A 22,290-nucleotide genomic window follows, 5' to 3' on the forward strand; every position below is an offset into this window, starting at 1 on the left:
AAAATAACTTTTCTATTATTTTAGCAAGCAAATAATGACAGAAGCCAAGTCAGCAGGGTTAAAATATTAAACATTTACCCAAACATGGTTGCTACCATGCTTCAACATGGAGGTGGGACTGTGTGTCCCAGACACCGGAGGACTGAGAGTTTGTGCACTGCGTTCTCAGAGCGTGTCCCCTGGGGGTCAATAGGACAGTCCTTGGATCACACAGTGGCACCCCCAGCTTTTCCTAAAGACCTCCAGGTGCCCTGAGCAGAGTTCCTTCCTGCTGCCATGTAGGGAGCTGCAGGCCACCCCCAGCCGCCCCTCCCTCCTGTGGTCCAGGGCACAGGTTCTGGAGTCTGGGCATGGGTAGTCTGATATATAGCCACTATGTGACCAATCTACTCACTGGGACACTCTGCCTCAGTTTCCTCGTGTGTAAAGTGGACAATTCATGATAGTGCGTGCCCAAGCTCTCACAAAATACCTCAACAAGAGGAAAATATTACAATTCCCACTTCTTTAGATGAGAAAACATTAACCCAAAGAAGTCCGATTGCTGGACCATCAAACCTCTGAGGACTGAATCTTCTCACAGGGCCATTTTCCTCGACCTGTGACCAGGCCAGCCCCGGGGCTGCAGTGTCTTTTGCAGGGACATTCCGAATGAATTCTAGCGTCACTGGTGGACCTGCCCTGCTGTGCTGCATTCTAGCTCCTCGTCACTGCGCAGGTGCAGTGGGACATCCACTGGCTTGAGCATTTTACGCACATAATTCTGCAATCTCTTTGCAGACAACTTTCCCAGTGGGTGCCTCCTCATATCCTTCTGACAGTTACACATGGAGGCAGAGAGTTTAAGCACCGTGTCCACAGTCACACAGCCAGTAGGTGGTGATCTGGGAAGGCTAAGACCCAGCAATTGGGCTAAGATTTGAAAGACAAGATGAGGGAGGAAGAGGGAGGGTGAAGAGGAGCTCATTTCCTCAATTTGGCTGAAATTGGGGCTGGGGGGCAGCAGCGGGGGGCGGGGGGACAGAGAAACAAACTCGGACCCCTTTTGAAGATAAGCCAGCAGAACTCTTGGATGGACTGGATGAGGGAGTTTAGGAAAGAGAAGAAGCAAGTCTGGCTTCCAGGTCAGGGCTGACTGAATGGCTACATGGTGACACCATAGACTGAGGCAGGGAAGCATGGAGATGGGGTAGGTTTGGGAGCAGAGAGCAGGGGAGGTGAGGGAAGCAAGAGTTTTGGCCACGTTTTTGCCATATTGGGTGTGAGATGGCCCATCAGCCAACCAAATAGAGATGCTGAGTAGGCACGTTGGGTTGTCTGGAGCTCAGAGAAGAGGTGCTACCATGTGCCAGGCCCCATCCACATGCCTGCAGTTGTCTGCTACAGTTTCAGCCACAGTTGGCGAATTTTAATTCTCCAACATTCCACATTATCCGCTTCTTCCAGGCCTTTGCACCGTCCTCATTTGCAAAGGCCTTCACGTCTCAGGACAGGGTGTTGCCTCCTGCACGCAGCCGCCCCTGATGCCCTTGGCTTAGGCATGTGCCTTTCCTTGGTTGCTATGCAGCAGCCCCTGCTGGGCCCCCGTGCCATTTATCACTGTCAAGGAGAATTGTCTGCTTGTCTGTTTCCTCCAGTCGAGATCAGGTTTCTTGAGAGTGATTCTCTCTTCCTCCTGCTTGTCTCTTGCGGGCAAGTGTGGAACTGGGCGCCACGGAGATGGTCAGAGAACGTCTGTGCGGTGGCTGAGCCCTGCCAGCAAAGGGACCGAGAAGCAAGTGGCCGCCGAGCGGAATCGCCCTAAGTTAAATCACATGTGTCAAGAGCTGCCCTGGTCATGAGAAGCAGGCCAGTGCCGACCAAATTTCCAATACATATGGATTACGACTTCTCCAGTCAAAGTAATTAAGAGACCATGATAAATTAGAGGTTGATAAAAGGCTCCAGTCCAAGATTGATGGCTCTTCCAGAATTCTTTCAAGTTCTCCCAAACGTACAGGGACCGGCCTGACTCCTGAAGCTGCAACATCTGCCTCCAGTTAGCCCGGCCCTGCCCCGCAGGGAGGGCGCCCCATCTGCTGGGAGCCAGCCCGCCGTGCCGTGCACATTCCTGGCCCTGGGAAACCGGGGCTGGCCTGGGAATGGGGTGTTCTTAAATGCTTGCTCTGCTTGCCCCCTGTGCCTTGGGTTCTTGGCCAGCTGGTCCCAGCCCACAAAGTTCGGACCTTTCCCATTACTTTCAGAGATCTGCAGGGGCTTCGTCCTAAAAGAACAACAGTGTGAGCGCTCACGGGCATGTGTGTGTGTGAGTGTGTGTGTGTGTGTCTGTGTGCATTTTGAGGCTGCCAATCTATAAAGTGCGGTTGACAGTATCTATTTTCATAGAAGCACAAAGATCTGCCGTAATGACTGAGAAGAACAGGGCCTAGGATGACCTCCGTGCTCTACAAACAGTAGCTACAGGAAGGTGGATACAGAGTCATTGATAGATTCTACCAAGAGTCATTGAGCATCTGCCATAGGTCAGCCTCTGATTCTGGGAAAATAGAGGTGAGCAGATCCCCACACCCTGCGCTCTAGTGCAGCTGGCAATCCAGGGCGGGCTGGGGAGCACACGATACCCAACAAACACAGCTTCAGCAGGTTCCTACAATGGGTGAGTGGCTGGAACATCATGGGTCAGGGCTATGTGATGGTGAGTGACAAGCGATGGGTTCACAGGCAGAGGAGTTGGCCCCTGGGGGTCGGCTGATGGATATCTGAGCAGAAGCCAAATGACAAGATGGGGCCACCAGTGGGGGAGGTCAGGGAGGGGCACCACTGGCAGAGGGAAGAGCAGGTGAGCCCTACTGGAGATGTAAGTGGGAGGAAGGAGAAGCATTTAGTGAGCCCGTTCACAAAGTCACTCAGCCATCCACGCCTTTATCCATTATTCGATGAACAAGCACATAGCAAGCATGTCTCCTCTCAGTGCGACCTCCTTCTTGCTTTTAAGAAATTCCTGATCTCATAGAAGAACCCCATCCAGGCATGCACTCCCCTAATTTGCTCTGATGGGCTCTTGTTTAGCTGCATTACCAGCCCTTGCCTTCCCCTGCTGCTGTCTTTCATGTCTGCACTCCCATCTCTTCACAACACTTTACAAGGTGAACCTGGAAACCCTCCCAGCTGTACGTCAGCCTCCCTCTGGGTCCTCTGACCAAGACACTTACACACACCAGCCTGGGGTGAACGCCACCCACCTTCGCTTGCTTTTCAGGTCATGATCGGTCCCAAACACACCTGTTTAGCTCTGTATTTTACCTGCTACATAGAGCTCGGTTTTCTCTGCTTCTCTACCCAACAGCCAGTGCTCAGCTTGACCAGGGATCAGGTTTTGGTGAGTTCTGTTCTCAGAAGTGTGTAGGTGGTGCAAAGACCCTCCTCAGAGCTGCTCTACTGCACCTCACAGTGTGGCTCCTCCCGTGGCCCTGACACTGTCTCCCAGGAATGCAACCTAGAGCCGCCTGCGTCTTCACTCAGACACATCCCACTACCCACTAAGGGACAGAACATTAAATAAATTCTACCAGCTCCCAATGATGATGACATGTGGTTTCTGCCCAGCAAGCCTGAGGTCTGAGGCTCACACATGGGCTCACTGGCTACAAAAGCACCTTTCCTCCCTCCCTCCCTCCGTCCCTCTCTTCCTTCCTCCCTCTCTTCCTTCCTCCCTTCCTTCCTTCCACAGCAGGCTCACTCCCTTCTCCTCTCCCATGCTGCTTCCCCGCCGGCTGCCTCTGGTCTCAAGACAAGGCTGGCCATCATATAGGCCTCCCCACGCATCCTGCATCCTTTCCTTTGCAAGAAAAGGTCTTTTGTCTGGAAGGATTTCTCTGCTCCAAGCAGAGGGAACAACCACGTGACAAAGGAGGGATACATACAGCGTTGCATCCAGCTCCTCATCCCCGCGCTGCCCCTCAGGACCCTCCAGGGCGCGCACAGGGCTCAGGCACTGTCCTGAGCCTCTTCCATGAATGATCAGCCTGGGTGTCCTGACCACGGCCTCATGAGATGCAGTTGCCATTCCTGGCTCTACTGATTGTTGTGAAAACTGCAGGTCTGGGTCAATGCACTTGAACACCATCCTATCGAGTTTGATTGGAACAACATTGTTCGATTTGAACCAAGGCTGAATGGTTCCAGAACTTAAGTGTTTTCCTCTAAGAGAGAAGCTTCCCGAATTGTCTGAAGTCCCAGCAGTCTTTCTCCGTGGATCCAGGATTTTTCACTAGTTGCACTTTGAGGGCCATCAACACCCCCACTTTACCCCTAAAATCTTAGCTCAGCAAACCCCTCTGCAGGTTATGCCAACCATTCTGCCCTACTGGGGGGTATGGGTTGTCCTCCTGGCCTGGGCCCCAGAAGTCTGTCCATAGACAAGGAGGGGTCAATCAGGCCAGGAAGGCAGGGACTCGACTCAGGACTTGAGGGTGACAGAGGCCTGGGCTGGGGAATGTGCAGCCATTGTCTGTCGGAGCCCTTTGAAGGGTCCCTGGGCCCCGGGTTCTGTCTGTGAGCACCTAGGACTAAGGGACAAGCCTGGGTCACTTCAGGGGCCTCCACGTGGTACCCTAGTCTCTGAGTCTCCTGTGCTGGGTGCCATCCTTGCTCCTCACTTGGCTACTCCTGCCGATGGAAGCAAAGCATTTCCTCTGAGGCGATTCCAGCACCAAGGGGACAAGAGGAAAAGGAGCCACTTGAACTTGTTTAGGACCCCGCAGGGAGCAGCTCCCAGCCCCTGAAATTTGGATTCCAGCTGCTACCAGTTCCACACACTCTCATGTTGGCACCCAGAAAGGCAGCATGATTGAAATTTGCATTTAAATGGAAATGGTTGAAGCTAAAGGCCCAACGTTTAGAGAAATGAGAGTATCCATTTTTCTGAGAGGGAGGCCCAGTGTTATTGTATACCATTAAGGTGTCACTGAGCGAAATATGTTTAGAAATATTAGATGCCACTGCCACGCGGAGGGGCGACCGGCTTTTGGAAATGACTCCACACTATGAATGAGCCTAAGCGAACCCTGCATCAGACACAATGGCTCATAAGGCTGCCCACCACCATCATCTATTCCAGCCCCTCCCACTAAAGACTAACATTTCTGTTAGGCAGCTTTAGGCTACTTTTCAACTGCAAAAAATGCCAGGATTGGGTCGTCAGCACATGACTTGGCAACATACTGTAGGGCATTTAGCATAAGAAGCACATGGATGCACATTTACAGATCTTGAAATGTTTGGCTGATGCCTTATGAAAAAAGTTACATGGACTTCATCCACATTACACAGACAATGACCGGGTCATTATAACCTGGAAGGAAATGTAGGTTAAAGTTGTAGAAAGTGGTAGCAGGAAACCCTCAGATGTTTGTAATTTACACCAACTACACTTTACTCCTTTCTCATGCTCCAGGTTGGTCATAGGTCTGCCTCTTACCACCTCATTCCAAGAGTGTTGTTGATGGGTCAGCTGCCATCTCTGTGCTGCTGGTCACAGAGCAAAGGGACAAAGGGACCTGGAGGGACTTTGTGTATAAATAAATAGTGTGGCTAGATGTGACCTATGTTTCTTCAGCTCACGACTCATCAGCCAAAACTAACATAGGTCCAGAAACAGACTGACCCTATGCCCAGAGGCAGCAACTCAGAAATATTCGGAGAGCAGGGCTATGTGTGTACCCCCTTCTTATCAATGCTACGGGATGAGGAGAAAGCAGGGAAGTTACCTATGAGGGTGTCAAAGGGAAGGCAGATCCCCAGGCTGGATGGAGGCAAACACAAGTGCTACCTAGAGTGTCCCCCTTAGGGAGGAAGGACACAGAGAAACCAAAACAGAACCAACAGAGAACGGGAAGATGAATGGAGTCCGTGTCAGCTTGGAAGTGCCAAGCAAAGGGAAAGGTTACCGGCCGCAAGTGAGTTCCTTGGCTGAGAGGATGGGTAGAACAGAAGGAGGGTTCAGGAGTAACTGAAGTTAGAACACTTGGCATCTAAATCTCCCAGACTCCTCCAGGTGGAGAGCTTTAATATGACGAAGAGTCCCATGGTCCTGGCCGAGTCAGAGATAGCCTCCACAGACTTAGTTCACACAATGGAATACTACTCAGCCATAAAAAAGGACATTTTACTCTTTGCAACACATTGGATGGGCCTGGAGATGATCATGCTAAGTGAAATAAGCCAGTCAGAGAAAACCAAGTACTATATGATGTTACTTATGTGTGGAATCTACCAAACAAAATAAACTAATAAACAACATGGATACAGACTCATGGATACAGGGAACAGACAGACAGCTTTCAGAGAGGAGGGACTGGGGCTGGGTGAGGGGGTGAATGGATTAAGTAAAGAAAAAGAAAGAAAGGAAGACTCATGGACACAGACATTATGGTGATTTCCAGAGGGAAGGGGGAGGTGGAAGAGGGTAGAAGGGGGACAAATGGTGCTGGAAGGAGACTTGACTTGGGGTGGTGAACACACAATACAATATACAGATGATGTACTGTAGAATGGTATGCCTGAAACCTATACAGTTTTATGAACCAATGTCACCCCAATAAATGCAATTAAAAAAAAGAAAAAAAATTAGGTTGAGCCTGAGTGCCGTTGAACACCTTGCTAGCAGGTGTGCTGGCTGTAATGTTAAGAGAACATTTGTTAGTTCAGACAAACGCAGGAAAACATGACATAAAGATCGCATCTGGAGTCCGTGGCCTGTTACAGCTGATGACCTCCAGAGTCCTGCCCTTGGCCAAGCCAGGGGTGCCCGGTGGTCTTCTGGGCACCACCTATTCTTTGCAAACTGAATAATCATTCCTTAATTCACTCAACAAATATTGTTCAAGCTCCCTGTGACCACAGCTTAGAATGCTGGCCTATGCTTACTGGGTGTTTGATTTAATAAGTGTTTATTGAAAGGCTTAATGATCGACTCCCTACCCCGAGCCAAATGCTGCCCACATGCAGGGAGAGAAACGAGGCCATCGGACGTGGCTCCAGCTCCCGGGCCGCTGCACACAAGCCTACGTCACCATGAATCTAATTGCAGCAGCTCCGTGCGGACATGGCGCAGGCTAACCGTCAGCTCCACCTCTCCGCTGCCAGGCACCTTCTCAGTGCCCCCAGGTAGTAATGTATCAAATCCCCAGATCAGCCACGCCAGTTGAGCGTGAGGTACACGCACCACACAGATGAAGGAACAGAGATCTAGCAGCCTCCATCGTCCTGTTCCAGCAGAGATGCCAGGATTGAAACCAAAGTGCTTGGAGGACTGGAACCCACAACCCCGAGGAAGCATTGTAGAGGTGCAGAGGGGAAACCATTAACTCCTCGGCAGTGAGAGATGAGGCCATATCTAGGGAATAGTCCAGTGGAGCCTTGAAGGGTAAGTGGGTGCGCCCCAAGATTAAGGGGGACTTCGGGGAGATGACCCCTAGAGGACTTGGGCCTGATGCCCTCTCACACTGGACTGTGAGTCCTCAGGGCGAAGGCTATTCTCTTCTCCTGGGCCCCTGCTCCCATGGTGACCATGGTGACCACACACCAGGTTGTTGGCTCTAAGATGCCGTCAGGTGTAAGATGAAGCAATACCTTCCTGCCTCTAAGGAAAAGGGAAGAAAGAATAAGAGGGAACATTGACAATAGAACTGTGGCATGAGGCTTTCTTATTCTCAGAGCTTTCATTTACACCTACAGGGAGAAGTCCTCCCACTCACGGAGATGGGTCTTACCATGGGTCACGCTCGTAGTAACAGGACAGATGGAGCCGGCAGCCTCAGGACTTGTGCACTGACCGCAGCTTTCCTCATCCGCTTCTCCTATTGAGTCCGTGTTTTTGGTCTCCCCCTCTCGCCAGGCAGTGTCACCCTCCCTGCCCACAAGAGCACTGGTGAAACAGTGTTTCTTAAAACAATTTACGAAAGAATTAAGTCACTAGTGCTGGGCTATTAAGCCAGCCTCACAACTGGGTGAAACAGCAGATTGTGGGCTCTTCCTGGGAATGTGGCTAACCTGACTAGTTTGCCATGTTCCCAGGACCCAGACTTTTGAGTCCTAGGGGCCTGGCAGGGGTGGCTTTTATCTCTGTACCTCTTCACGTTGCAGGGCTGCCCTCCGATGCACGCACACATGCAGGCTTCAGGGCAGGGCCATGGCTGTCCCCAGCTGAAGTGGGGAGAGTGTGCCTCCTGAGCTGCCCCTCATGTGAAGGTGCACCCCAATTTCAGAGAGGCTGGTGCATGCTTTCAGATGCTTGACAGGCGGTCACAGCACTGCGGAACCGCTGCGGCTCCCATGGGGAAGAGAGAGTCCGAAGAGCCCTGCGTGTGGCCTTTACCCTGCACATCAGGCTGTCAAATCGCTGGCACTTCTGCAGTGGGGGCACCGGGGGTGTGGTGGCAGGTTCCGGTCTTGATTTTAAAACCAACTGAAAAGAAAACAGTGTACCCAAAACTTAGGAATCCCATCACCTAAAACAATCCGGGCTTCACGTAAACCCGGGTGGAGTTTAGCTGAGCTGATGCATGGATTTCCCCGTGAGAGGAGCCGGGGACCCCTGCAGCCAGAGCACTGGCGGCCCTGATTTGCATGTGGTGCCCTCAGAGCCAGGGGTCAGACCAGACCCCCCTCCAGGTCCCTCAGAGCCCGCCGATTCTGCATCCTCTAAGCGTGCTTTGTGTCACTTGGGTCCAGACCACACCGAGTGTGAGACTCCGTGTAAACTCCTGGGGGGCCCAGGGCCTGTCTGTAAGACCCTCAGGACCCGTCCAGGCTGTTTGAAATACCAGACTTTATGTTTATGGGTGGAGTGAGCACAGCCTCACGGGCCAAATCCTGATGCAATAAAATGACTCAAGAAGAACCTCTCCAAGTCAGAAAGGGGCCATTTCAAAGCAATACGGCACCACACCACGTGTGGCCAAGTTATTGAAAATGTGTGCAATTCATAGCGAATGGAAACATCCACCCACATGATCAGGCACTGGATACCAACCATCGATTCTTATTCCTCAACCTCACTTTATGAACTTGGTACAATCATGGCCTGTTCCACCGCTGGGGAAACTGAGGCCCAGAGGGTGGGATGCTTGGCCCTGGAACTGGCGCGTGGGTGGAGTCCTGATCGCAGGCCGGAGGGTCTGAGTCCTGGGCTCCCGCACTGCGCTTCCACGGGCGCGGCCCACTCCGACCCCAGGCCCAGAGGCTCTGGATCCACCTCTCATCAGCGGTGTGCTCTCTGGCGAGTTAGCCGATCCCTGGCCTCAGTTTCTTATTTGCGAAGCAGTGGTAGAAAGAATGCCGACCTCATGGTGTGGATCTAAGGGTTCAGGAGTTGGAAAGGCATGTGGAACGGTGCCTGGCCTGGGGAAGTGCCCAGGAAAAGGTCGCTCAGTAAGGCAGCCCAGTCCTCCTCATACCATTGCCCACCACTCCTCCTAATGACAACAGTGACTGTTGAGGACATGCCCCCACCCTCCCCGTGCAAACGGAATGTCTGGGCAGGACGAGGGGCTGCCTCACACCGCAGAGCCTGCATTTTCTAGCTCGCACCTTTAGCAAGGACCCTGATGACGTCATGGCGGTAAGAAGGTAAGAGGCAAACTTACTCCTGCCGGGCCACCTGGCCATCGTCCACTTTGCATGGTCTGGGAGTGGAGGCTGGTTCTTACAGGATTAAAAAAAAAAAAAAGTCAAAGGAAGAAGAATACTTGAGAAGGTGAAAATGATATGAAATTTCAATCTCAGTCTCCAGGGGTAAAGTCCTATCTCAGTGCAGCTGGGCCCACTCATTGGCATGTCCCCAAGGGCTGCTTCTGCTCAGAACCCAGAGAGCTGGATGGCCGTGACCCAGACTTTGTGGCTCGCCAAGCCTGACACGTTCATGATCTAGCCCTGTACAGAGGTCTGCTGAGCCTTGTCTTGATTACCTGCAACAAAGCCAGTCATATAGTCCATACCTCCTCCTTCCTCCCTCCTCCTTCCTCCCTCCTCCCTCCTCCCACCTCCCTCCTCCCTGCAGCCCAGGGCCAGCTTCCTTGTCCCCTCCTCCCTGCCCCTCCCACCCGTAGTTACACAGCACAGCCTTGCACACAGAAACTCCTCATTCAGGTTTCCTTCCTAAGGCTTGAAAACTCACATTTTATACTTGCCTTATGTTACTTTGGAGTATAGTTTTGTATCTCCTTGAATATAGCTTTATTGATGGATCGGTTGATCGAGTGATCTATTGCTTGATGCCTGCTTTAGTCTATGGTTGTTCATGGGGCGGGGGCTTAGGTCTCAGTCACTGCGTCCTACTGGGCTGTTTCAGGGCAAGTTCCTTTCCTGGACAACATCCTCTAACTCAACACTGGCTTCTCTCTCTCCATCATCTTTGCTGACCCTGAACTGAGCATCCGAAAGGATTCTGACAAGATATTCAGATATTCAGCTCCCAACTCCTTTCCCTGGGTGTGTCCCCTCATCCCTCTTTGCTGTGACTTCTTAAGTACATGAAGTGGGTTTGCAAATATTCCAATGAGGGCTCAGTGGGGGGAGGGGGAGACCCTGCAAGAGAGAATCACCAGGGTAACCCGTCCTCTGCCCTTTCCACCTTTGCAAAGTTTCCCGTCTCTTTCAAAACACTATTTGTGTCCTTTCTCCCACACATGAAAAATAGCCCATATCATATACAGAAATGCCCATTGAAGATTTCTCCAACGTCCACCTATGAAAATGGCATTATTTTTTTTTCCTGTGGAAAGACTTCGACGGGCTGCACTGCTGGGGACCAAAAATAAGATTTTAATTGAACTACAGATAAGATAGAAGCCTTTAATTTACCTTCTCCCCAAGCGACAAGACTTTCCGGGCTACATCTGATAGATGGCTTCCCCCCACCCCTTTCTTTTTCAACCCAGGCTAGAGCAACATTATCTTATCTGCAGATGAAATATTTCAGGGATTTGGGGATTTCGGTGCCTCAGGACAAAGGACAGTGTTCATGAAAAGATCACTGTCCTCTTTGGAGGCAAATTCCGTCCTTATTGAAATTCTGATGTTAGAAAAGTCGGCCACCTCATTACCATCCTGCATGCCAGGCATCTCCTGTGCCCTTGAGAAAATTAGGGGCAAGAGATAGAAAAGGGCACAAGAGAGTTCCCCTGCAAGCATGCCCGACGAGACGGTTTCCTCCAGCAACCAAAGACTTTGTATAACATGCGTTGCTATAAAAGTGAACCGTGTTATTCTTGCTGGGAGCCCCAAGGGACAATTCATTCTGGACCATGAGAGAATCTCCATCACTTGCAGAGTAAATGACACAGGTCCTTCTTCTGAGCCTCCTGCCCATGCTCACCCGGGCTCTCGCCCCTCCAGCCAGCCCCACGCCACCCGCCCCAGGTCTGAATGTACAGCAGGGGCTGAGAGAGGGGCACATACCACAGGACACACACATCCAAGGCCAAAGGTAATGGGATTACCTGTCATACACGTTGCAGAAACCAGGTGAATAGTCTGTTTTTACTGAGTTTCTGGCTGCACTTTCAGCTTGCGCTTCCACTCCGACACCATGGCTCCAACTTCCCTGCATGGCCCATTTCAGGGCTGGAATAATTCCTCCAGCGCCTCTTGAAATGCAGCTTTAAAATCACCTTTGCATTCCATAGCTACTGGATGATACTTCATCGCTTCTGTACATGACACAGCCCTACAAAATGTTCCATTTTATAATTGCATGAACTATGCAACTTGAATGGTTCTAAATTAGGTTCCAAAGCAAGAAATATTTGTGAATATTCTGTGTACCTGTTTTTTCCTTGTGTCTTTGCTGGTCAGATGAAGTCCACATCTGACCTACTTTTATTGGATAGTTCCAACTTTCACCCCCATGGCTGCTGTGTGGACTGACACCTTGACAATAACCTGGTTATTAAATGACAGGAAAGGAGGAAAGGGAAGACTAGGTAACCTAGCCATGCCAGAAAGCTGCAGTTGTCACTCCCCAGCTCTGTTCCCCACAGATTGATGGGGAAAGGGACTGGACAAAGGCAGTTTAGACCCCTGTCCAGTTAGGTCTGGGTGACCTGGGAAGATGCTCACCTGTCAGTTACACCTGGAACAAGTCAGAATAGGTGTGGCCACTGCAAGCACCGGAAATTTATTATTTAAACTCTTGAACAAAGGGATCTCTTGCTTGTCTCTTGTGCTCCTGGCTCTCTTGCTCTCTCGGAACTCCTGTTTGCAGGGGTGCGCTCCTCTGCATTCGCCCGCCCACGTGGCCCATGGCCATGTGGGACCCACATGATGGATTAGTGAACTGAATCTAGCCTGATGCTTTGGACTCCACTCCACCATGAAGCAGAAACTCTGGACACTGGCTTGGCTTTTGGCTCTGCTGGAGCCCTGCCTATGTACTTTCTAGGACTGATTTAAGGACAATGGGACTTTGCTACCTGAGAAATAGAATTCCACACCAATAAAAACCACCCTTTCTCCTGTGCAAATCTTAAAATTCTTTTTCTAAAGATATCGCAAGAGCAAGGGAGGAATCCCACCAACCCAATCCTCCAGCAACAGAACTGAGTAAAAGATCCTTGGTACCAAACACACGGTTGGTCTTTAATTCGGTAGAGTAGACACTGGGTAGACCAGAAAGCCCACTGGAGATGTTAGCATAGGTATGCATAAGTAAAAAAAGGGAATCAGGCATTAAACATAATAAGTGAGGGAGCTGAGTTGGACATTGAACCTGCTTCACTAGGAAGTTGCGCCATTCATAGACTCCCCAGGGAACCCCTGCACCCTCTGCCCTCAGGCCCTAATCCCCAAAGTGGGTGAAAAGATCATTAGCAGTCCTTATCAGGGATTACCAGGAGGAGGGTGAGAACAGTAAAGGAGAAATTCCTCTGCTGGGCCCATGGGCAGTAGGAACTAAGATGGCACCACCAGGAGGAAGTGTCTAGCCTGGGAGAAGGATTGGATCAGATAACGGACAGAAAACTCAGCAAATCTAGGAAATAGACTCTTAGGGGGAGGGCCCAGCATCAGATTGCAAAAACTGGGAGATTGATCAGTTTGAAAGCTCAAGATGATGGAAGCTAAACAAAGGCAAGGTCTCTCTCTCTCTCTCTCTCTCTCTCTCTCACGCTCTTGCTCTCTCTCACTTGGTAACATGGATTTTAGTGCATTGGCACTCTCATGTGTTCTCTTTCCATGGCAGCCATGTGGGACCACCAGCTGTGCAGCCTGGCAGCCAGGTGGACTCTAAGCACAAACTCCAAGTGCAAGCCTGGGTACAGCAATGCAGCACCAGGGGAACTGCAACTGGGGACAGAGACTGAGCTAGTGGAGGGGGTATGGAGGGTCAGAGACTGAGCTGGCAGAGGGGGCAGAGACCAAGCTGGTGGAGATGGCAGAGACCAAGCCAGCGAAGGGGGCAGAGACTGAGCTGGGCTAAGCTTTGGCCTGGACTAAACTGATGGCACCGAATTTCTGGACCTGGCCTTTCTTTTGGGCTCAATGAGGAAAAGGCTGGGCTTCTTTCACAGCAGGATGGTCGGAGATGAGATTTGTGGTCCTAGGGCAGTCTTTCATTTCCTCCTCAACAAGTCTTACCACTACATCTCATCCTCCCATGCGTGGGTCCCAAAATGCTTTCCTATGGCCCCGTGAAAGGATCCCTTTTCCACCGGCAACAGAGAAAAACATGGCATATTGGAAAAGACAGAGGAATTAGTCAGAGCTCAGGGGAATTTGAGGCCTTGCTCTCAGGAAGGTGCTATACTCTATACCCCCTTGCTCCCAAAATGGCAGATGGGGTTGTATTCACTTAACACGTGTACCAACACCTGGCATAGACACAGGAGACACACTGCACATGAATTTACTCCTTTTTTATGTTTTTAGTGGCTGGATCAGATGAGCCAGAAATCACACCATTTCTTAGACATCTTTCTTTGTTTACTAATTTATTAAACACCTATTGTATGCTTGACTCTAACCCTTATACATGGGAGCATATTGTTTATTCAATAGTGATAAGCATGCTGCCAGTTAGATATTGTTCTTCCCATTTTCAAGTGGGAAAACTGAGGTGAGAGAGAAGAAACATGGACTTTTTACATCTCAGAGAGAGGACTTGAACTCCAAACAGGAGATCCCGTTGCTCACTTACACTGCGTCACTTTGGAGGGACTCAACTGATAATGTTGGGCTCAGAGTGGGAATAAGTCTTGAGTTATCAAGATCTAAACATATCTGGATGTGTCTCCAAAGATGGGAAGGAAAAATAATAAGCAAGGTGGAGGGCGAGACCTGGGTATTGGGAGGAAGCTGGTCCTCAGCTTGGTTGTTCAATGTGTTTAATGTGGTCATACAGCTCATTATCACAAAAAAGTGCGCAGGTTTAGTACCCAGAGAGACCTGTTTCTAGACCTTTCTCAGCCACCTGTGGCTACCTGACTTAGGTTAAGCCAGTCAGCCTCCCTGAGTTTCAATTCCTCCGACTAAAAAAGACATAATCAATGAATATCTTCCTTTTCTGGGGTGAGCTCATTGCATGTTAATAGAAAGCATGCAAGTGGATGTGTTTTAAGCCCTTAGGCGCTATATAATTATCATCATTATAGAAAGTAGCTATTTGTTTTGTGGGGGGAAAAACTGAAAAGTCAGACTCAAGGTGTTTATGAGGAAAATAATAAAACTTGATTCCGAGTGCAAAGAGAGTAAAAAGGAGAATCTATTTTCCCCCTGCTGTTTCAATGATAGCTATTCATGTTTTTTAAGTCTTCCAGATTGGTGCTAAGGACTCACTTTTCTGAGGTCTTGTTGCAGCTGAAAAGCCCTTGGGAGGAATTTCCAGTACTCTAAGTTAATAAACTGTAAACTAACTTTTTCTTCAAAGATAAAGAAAACCCTCCAACCTTTGACAAAATGATTGTAGCAACTGTGAAATAGCCAAATGCTAGTTAACACATCAGGGCATTCGTGAGGGAAATAAACAGAAATATTTAGGACCAGAGACCTTATTTTGTAACTATCTGTCTTCTTTTATTTAATTGTCTTGCTCCAAGTTATAGTCCCTCCCCAAGCCATCCAATGTTTGACCAGTTTCTGATGATGCTAAGCCATAGGGATCAAAGTTGAATTAAAGGAAAGGAATTGGCGCTTCATTCACCCTTTTCTCCAGTTCTCTCTTTGCTGACTTTCTTCGGGAGAATGTGGTCTGCCTTCAGAAGGAAGGAGGAGGAGCCCACATGTGGCCAGTGTTCATCATAGTCCAGGTGAAATACAACTCATCACTTAATTCTCGAAAGTAGCCTGGCCAATGTGTCTCAGTGATTGAGTGTCCACCCATGAACCAGGAGGTCACAGTTTAATTCCCAGTCATGGCACATGCCCAGGTTGCTGTGGGCTACACCACCAGTAGGGGGCATACAGGAGGCAGCCGATAGATGATTCTCTCTCATCACTGATGTTTCTAACTCTCTGTCCCTTTCCCTTCCTCTCTCAGAAATCAATAAAAAGAAAAAACATTTAATTCTCTCAAGTAGACTAGAGCACAGATTTCATTACCTCTCTATAACAATGAGGAGAGTAAGGCTAAGACACCTGTGGCTGTAAAAACATTAGTCAGTGCCCGGACCAGAATTCCAACACAGGCCTTCAGAACATCAAAGACCATTCTTTTTCTTTTCTTTTCTTTTCTTTTTAAAAGAGATTGCTGCCTAGCATCATGAAAACTACCAGAATAAAATGGTCTTGTGGGGCATATTAGCTTGGGTTATCTGGAGAAATGGAGCCAACAGGATGTGTATATTTTGAGAGAGCAGGAGAGAGATTTTAAAGAGTTGGCTCATATGATTGTGGAAGCTTTGTAAGTCTAAAATCTGCAGCTTAGAGAGCAGACTGGAGACTCAGGGAAGAGTTACAGCTCAAGTTCAAAGGCCATCTGCTGGCATAATTCCTTCTTGTTCAAGGAAGGCCATTCTTCTATTAAGACCTTCACCTGATTGTGGGTCTTAATAGTTAAGACCTGCCCACCAGATTATGCATGACAATCTGATTCACCCAAAAGTCTACTGATTTAAATGTTAATTTTATTCACAAAATACTTTTACAGAAACATCAGATGAAAGTATCTGGCTTAACCAAATACCTGCCTCTTTCACATCTTTTCTTAACGTATTTTTATATTTGTCTGTATGATCTTTTTATCCGGGTTTATAAAGAAGGGTACCCTTGGGTTTAAAACATTTGATTAACTCAAGAATTCCTATTTAAAAAGGAAGACTTGACCTCCAGGCTGCTGGAATATTCTGTGTCTTGATCAGGATGGCAGTCAGATAAGTGGGAACATATATAAAAAGTCATCAGTCTGTGCACCAAAGGTGAGTGAGCTTTACGGAAGAAAGTGAGACCTTAGTACAAGAATTTGAAACTAAAATTTTAAAATTAATAGATAAACAGTCAAAAGGCAAAACAAAGCAAAAGAACAAAACAATAAAATCAGAATCACGTGCACAACTAAAACTACTCCGAGGAACTTGTTTTCTTTGCTCCAATGCATGCATCCCATGGCCCTGCCACCACTTGGCTGCGGGGGCCCCTGTCATCCCTCCCGACCACCAGCTCATCAAGGACAGAGCCTGGCACATTTTGTCTCTGGACACAGGCTTGTGGAGTGAGTGACGTCTCTTTTCTGCTTCAATATATTTCATTTGTCCATGTCAGCCTGGGATGAATCAAAGGCCTCACCATACAGGGCCCTGGGTGAAGTCATTCATTACCCACCTTCATTGGCAAGGTGGTCTCCCCCCACTCTGCCCAGCACTCTCCTTCATCTCCCATCATCGTCTTCCATCATCTCCCGATCACCCCGTTAAGTGCGCACTCACCTAAAACATGCTGAGTAATGAGGTTTATCACCCAACAGTAAAAATATTGTTATTTATGGCTACAATCAGGATGTCATCAAATATAAATGCTCACGTTCGGCGAGGCCCCTTTAACTGATTGTTTATGTAAATGAAAGCGTTCGCTCATCATCGCTTCCATTTTGGGAGAAAACAATCAGCCGGGCTGTTGTTCCTCCCTGTAATATCTTTTTAATATTCAGTTCACTGGGAGCCAATCTGCAACAAAGAAAAAATTAAAGAACATAAAGCTAAATGTAAACCTCCAGTGAAAGCAAGTTGCCTACTAGGCCCTGTAACTATTGGCACACACCAGGCCGGAGCTCAGCAGCACTTCCACTCACTGGGGGACTTTGAACAGCCCTCCAGTTTGGGTGCACAATGCAATAGAGACATGCCTCTTGCTCCAATTTCTCCCTCTCAGCCCCACGTAGAAGGGACTGCCATTCACCATTCAGGAACTGGCCATCTTCATGATTTCAGGGATGTCATACTCACAGGCTGGGTCTTACATAAGTTATCTGTGAATGGAAAGTAAAAGAGCTCTGTTATATAACTCTAAATGTGTCCCATAATGACCATCTCTAGGGATAAGTCCCATCTTATCATTAAGAAGAGAAAAACTAGCCCAGCTGGCATGACTCAGTGGTTGAGCGTCGACCTATGAACCAGGAGGTCACAGTTCAATTCCCAGTTGGGGCACATGCACAGGTTGTGGGCTCAATCCCCAGTGTGGGGCGTGCAGGAGGCAGCCAATCAATGATTCTCTCTCATCATTGATGTTTATCTCTCTCTCTCCCTCTCCCTTCCTCTCTGAAATAAATAAAACTATATTTTTTAAAAAAATAAGGGAAAAAAACTATGCTGGCTATAAGACTTATGAGGATCAATACTGAGACTCTAAGTTTGTAATAAAAAGAAAAGGGAGCCCATTTTAGTATTCTCTACAGGGTTATACCCTTATTCTGCAAAGAACCAGATACAGTATCTATTGCAAGAACCTAATTCTGCTCTTGTTGAGCAAAAGTAGCTGTAGAGAATATGTCAACAAGCAATCAGTTCTGTGTTCCAATAAAACTTTATTTACAAGATAGGTGGCTAGCCAGATAGGCCTGAGGACCATAGTTCACTGACCATGAACCCTGCCCATAAGCTATTCTTTGGGAAAAAAAAAAGATTCTCCAGACAAATAATTTTGAAAACACTTCACCATGGTCTCTCTTGGACATTCATGATGAACATTAGTCCCTTAAATGGACCTGGACCTAGAAATCCAGCTGGAACGAAACTGTTGAAACCAGAATTTTCCTGAACTTACTTGACCTTGCTCCGTACCCACCCCTGTGCCTGAGCAAGGGGCTCTTGCTTTGAGGGATGCTACCCCATCAGGCTCCTGGATGCTAAAAAGAAAGACTTTTTACTTGACTTTCCTAACCCTCTGTTAGCCACCTTCTGAGGACTGGGATCTGGGGAGGCTCAGAGATCCAGTGGGAAGGCCCATGGTTAATTGGTTGGGCTGCTTTGTCTTAATGGGCTGAAGACTAGACAAGAAGCAGCCTCATGACCTAATGGAAGGGTCCGTGTAAGAGGCCCATGTCTTGGTCCTCAGCCGGCCATTCATTGCCTGTGGTTCTGGGAAGATGCTCACCTTTCTGAGCTTCATCTGCAAATGGCTTTCCTCGCTGAAAACAGTAGAGATCCACTTAGGGAGTCCCGGAGGGCTTACTGGTTTGTCGTGATGGTTTGAACTATAGGAATTCTTTTTTTGTTCTTTTTTTTTAATCTTTAAGGGGAGATAGAACCTGGAGACAAACTCAAGAGATGAGGAGACAGGGAAGAGGACCAGCACTTCCTTCACTGTGGACTTGACCTCTTCACTTTTAATGCTATTGAAACAAAGTTGGCCAGATTTTGTTTCAGGACTTGGAACCACGAGGCGCAGGCCCAGGGGGAAGGCCAAGGCAGCCGCTCCTAACCCGTGGGGACCCGTCGGTGAATTCGCATCAAGAGGCAGAGGTCCTCCTCTAAACGCAGGGCCTGCACTGATTACCCTGAGGCCCTGCACGAATGACCCACTATTCTCCAGCCTCGGTTTCCCAATGTGCCACTGGAGATGGTGACGATCAAATCATGCTCTCTAAGCTGCTGAACTAAGCAGAGGATATTATCAATGTCATTACTGCTACCATCAGAGTGGATGCTCCGCAGAAAGGGTAAAAGGAACAAAAAATTATGTTGCCCATGTTAAACACTCAATGCCGCCAGCCGAGCCATTGGGGGCTCAGCAATCGCTCAATAATATTGCCGGTGGTGTAGACTAGCCTCTTTCTCTGCAAAACGGGGGACCTTTATCCCCCAGCCCCCGTCACTCTAAGACATGTTGAAAGAATTCTTTGCAATGCCTCAAACACTATCAGATGTTTTTGACCTATTATATATGGAAACAATGGTGACCGTGCTGCTAGCGGGCCCTGCCTGGTGTAGGAGCAAGAAGACAGACTCAATTTCCGCAGGGAAGCTATGCTACACATTATAGGACGGTGTACCCCACCCAGAGATATGAAGAAATTGGTTCTGAAGCCCAAAGTTTCCAAGAATATATTTTGAAATAAACATGATGTTGCTTTTCTGAAAACGTATCCAATTGAACAAAGGAAAACGGAATGATTCCTCCATTTGCGCTGGAGCCTGGCTCCATGAACACCGGGTCTGCACTGTGGATGCTGCACATCGTTCATTCTGCAGATATCATAATATATTCCAGGCTCCTCTTAGGGAGAGAAATTTCAATATTAGATAAAAATAGTGCGATGGCGACGGGAGCTGTGTTTGGTACACAGAGTAAATAGGATTGTTAGCGATTGCTAAAGGCTCGGGGAAGCGTGAGGGAAACAAAGATAGTGCGCGCCGATCCCGAGGCGGGCGGCGCGGGTTCAAGGAAGCTTGATTACCTTCTGCCACCGTGTGCTTCTGAGCAGCCCGAGATGGCTGCCTCCTTTCTTAGATTTCCTCCGGAGAACAGCTGAATGTTATCCTAATTAGAAATCTGCTCAGATTTGGAAACAGGCTAGTGTTGCCTTCTCTCCCCATCCTACCAGCCTCCCCACCTTCCTCTCTCTCTCTCTCACACACACACACACACACACACACATACACACACACACGCACACACACACTTCAAATCAATGTTACAGATTCTGAGGTCTTGGCTGGGCCCCTATCACAAGCTGGCCTCATGGACGTGACCTTGGCCTGGGCTCTCAGCCTCCCTGAACATGTGTCTTTCAATCTGCACCGGCAGAGACTGGACAGAGAGCTCTTTCTGAGCCTCTGGGATCCTATCCTGTGTACTTAAGAGTTGACCCATATTGAGCGCTAACAACGGGCAGGCCTGGTTGAGTGCATTACATGTGTTAACTCATTTAATCCTCACAATGCCCTGGGAAACAGACACTCCGGCTCTCTCCATTTGACAGGTGGGGAAACTAAGGCATGGAGAATTTACCTAATGGATCCAAAGTCACATCCAGGAAGTGGCCTGTGCCACCTGGTTCCAAAGTGCAGAACGGAGAGATGGCACGCCCTCCAAGGAGCTCAGGTCTGCAGTGAGGGAACCTTGAAGGCGTGGCTTCACTAGCAGGTGCATGGACACAGGTTCATGTGCACAACCCTCTGCTTGGCACCGGGCAGAGCTGAGAACCCAGGAAGTGTCCCCCTGTGTCGTCAGAAGCCTACGGCTCAGCTGGAAAGAGTGGGCTTGCAGAGAAAGACCTGCAATTCAGGGGAAAAAGAGTCAGTACAAGAGCGGAGACCCTGCCGATCCCAGACAGCAGGGGAAGCCACCAGGGCTGAAGGGGCGGGACTTCAAATGAAAAAAATGAAAGGCACATTGGGCATGGACCTTGAAGGGTGCACCAGGGATGGAGATGGAAGAGGCGGGCCAGGGAAGTGAGCAGTGGGCGGGCCACAGCACTGAGGGGCTGAGTTTGGGACTCCTTGTAAAAGGGGGAGGGGGACACGAAGGCTGTAACCGTGGACGTGAGCTCCTTTTTCAATTTTGCTTTGTTTTTTAATGCAGCTGAGTTTCTGTGGACTGCGGGCTGCAGCTCTGGAGAGTCTGGTTGGAGTTTTGCACAGGGATTCTCAACTGTGTAGATGATGGGTAAGGTTGCAGGCAGAACCTGCCTTACACATTACTGAACTCTCAAACCCTCCCTTCTTTATTGTCTTCTGGAAGTGAACAATCTGGATTAATACTGAAGAACAGCCCTAGCCAGTTTTCTCAATGGTTAGAACACTGGCCCTCAGACTGAAGGGTCTCAGGTTTGTCTCTATGATCTTTGGTTTAAAACATTTGATTAATTCAAGAATTCCTATTTCAGAGGGCACATACCTCGGTTGCATGCTTGATGCCTGGTCCTGGTCGGGGCGTCTGCAAGAGGCAACCAATCGCTGTGTCTCTCTCACATCGATGTTTCTCTCTCTGTCTCTCCCCCTCCCTTCCACTCTCTCTAAAAGGAATCAATGGAAAAATATCCTCATGTGAGGATTAACAACAACAACAAAATATCGAAGAACGTAGCATCTAAACTATGACAATGAACTCACCTCCTATTCGCCTTCTCATCGTTTCTTCTGAGTTTCCATGTTGACAAACAGGTGGGTAGTGCATGCATGTCACTGTGCGGGGCCCCGCTGTTTCTTTCCTTGGGCTCATCCACATGGGGCCCAGGGTTACCAGCTGTGCAGGGGCACACGGGGAATGTTAGCAATCTGTGGGACTAGTCCCTGCTCTTCCAGCCATTGCTTTTGCCTCATTGAGAACTTCCTTGTTTCCGGACCCACCAGTAACAGTTTTTGGGGTGTTTTTTCAGGCACCCTGACAGTTTCAAAACCGAGAAGCATGACTCAGTCCCCATGGGAGCTCATTTGGTTCTCCTGAAGGACTCAGGTACGAAGACTCCCGGGTCTCTCTTGGCCCTGCTCACCCACCTTCTGAGTCCAGCTCCCAGCAAAGTCCTGCAGGTGCCCCTGTGTCTTTCTTTTGCTTCTGTCTCCTGGACAAGCAACCCCCCCAGCATCGGCTGGATGCCTTCATGTACACGCTCTGACTTGGCCCCGTTGTTCCTGCAGGGTCAGCCTCCTGATCTCCATTGATAGATAAGAAAGCTGAAGTTCAGAGTCATTACATAGAGCAAAGAAATTAGGATGTAGTAGAAAGAAAGAAAGAAAGAAAGAAAGAAAGAAAGAAAGAAAGAAAGAAAGAAAGAAAGAGAGAGAGAGAGAGAGAGAGAGAGAGAGAGAGAAAGAAAGAAAGAAAGAAAGAAAGAAAGAAAGAAAGAAAGAAAGAAAGAAA

This window comes from Myotis brandtii, unplaced genomic scaffold (assembly GCF_000412655.1).
Source record: "Myotis brandtii unplaced genomic scaffold, ASM41265v1 scaffold273, whole genome shotgun sequence".
Taxonomy (NCBI): Eukaryota; Metazoa; Chordata; class Mammalia; order Chiroptera; family Vespertilionidae; genus Myotis; species Myotis brandtii.